Source organism: Cynocephalus volans, chromosome 5, assembly GCF_027409185.1.
Source record: "Cynocephalus volans isolate mCynVol1 chromosome 5, mCynVol1.pri, whole genome shotgun sequence".
NCBI classification, from domain to species: domain Eukaryota; kingdom Metazoa; phylum Chordata; class Mammalia; order Dermoptera; family Cynocephalidae; genus Cynocephalus; species Cynocephalus volans.
The window spans coordinates 148998201-148999707 of NC_084464.1; the positions used below are offsets into that span (position 1 = coordinate 148998201).

At 40.1% G+C, this 1507-nt stretch overlaps 1 pseudogene; it reads right to left on the reverse strand.

The window, feature by feature from the left end:
• Positions 1 to 236: 236 nt before the first annotated feature.
• Positions 237 to 721, reverse strand: LOC134379245 (large ribosomal subunit protein eL21-like; annotated as a pseudogene).
• Positions 722 to 1507: the final 786 nt, after the last annotated feature.

Below are 1507 nucleotides of genomic sequence, written 5' to 3' on the forward strand. Positions count from 1 at the left end.
GTTATGTTGATGATTTGGGATATGTTGAATCTTTTTGCAGGCTCTTATGCTGGGATTGCTCATAGTATTTGCCTATATCTTAGGAGAGTTAGACTTATTTTTATTTTTCTGAAGGAGTTCTTTGTGTATTCTGGATACTAATCCTCTATTTGTGGGGGAATAAAAAAAGGGTTTTTTGTTCTTTTTTTTTTACAGTATAGCAGTCTTGGTCTTTTATTTTATATTTTTTTCACCCATTATGCCATGAATTCATAGGGAGTAGGTTCCAACAGCTCTGGCTCCTGGCCATTGGTCCTCCCAAAGTGTGCTTCTCTGGGTGGAGCAGGCTGGCGCTTCAGGTGAATCCAGGTTCCTTTCTCTTTTGCTTCCTTCCTTTTCTGATCATTTTCCTTCATGCATTTCAGGAAGCTGTCTTGGCTCTTAGAGTGCTTCATATGATTAATATGCACATTAATTCTCTGGGCAAGAATCTTGCCCTTAACTTGTTTGTTTACAGCAATGCCAACAGCGTGCTGGTAACAGAGCAGCCTCTTCCAGTTTTATCATGGTAACAATTGTGGGGCATTCCTTTTTGAACAGTTTCCATTCCCTTGATGTCTACAATATCACCTTTCTTGTAGATTCGCATATATGTGGCCAAAGGAACAACTCCATGTTTTCTAAAAGGCCTAGAGAATGTACATCAGGTACCTCTCCTCTTTCCCTTTGTGTTCAACATTTTGGAGAATTATCAGAAGATGGTGGTTCTGGCCAAAAGGAACTAAAAAAATGTTTAAAAGGAGAGATTTTTCTCTTCTGAAGACTTACTTTTAATTGAAAACAGTGAGGCCAGGGCTAAGGAGTGATAATAATGCTATCTGCCAGTGACAAGAAAAGTCACTACTGGGTTGTAGTGTGCTAGGGCAAAATCAGAAATAATCATATTCCTTAAGTGCAAAAAATATTAGTTTTTAGCCAGGTTATCAAGAAAATGTTTGAGGCCAAAGCCAGAGATCTTTTTAATTTAAGAGTGATCCTTAAATTCTGTTTCCATAAAAACTCTAGCAGAATCACTGGTTTCATTTACTCTACAATGTGAAGGAAGACTTAAATGTCATAAGCTCAAGGTTGTATTATTAGACTGTGATACTAGGTTGTAGTAGTCAGGGTTCTCCAGGGAAACAACCAATAAGATATGTATAGATATATATGTGAGGTAATTTATGTTAGAAAGTGGATTATAGATTCTGGAGGCTGAGAAGTCCCACAACGTGCTGTATCTGTGCTGGAGAGCCAGGACGGCGGGTCGTATAGTTCAGTCTGAGTCTGGAGGCCTGGGATTGGGGCCAATGGTATAAGTTCTGGTCTGAGTGAGAAGACTGGAGACACAGGAGCCCCACTGTCACACTGAGGAGAGGAGAAGGTGAATGTCTCAGTTCAAGCAGCAAGAGCCAAATTGCCCTTCCTCTGCCTTTTTGTTCTATCTGGGCCTAAAACAGATGGGATAATCCTGCCCACACCACAGAGA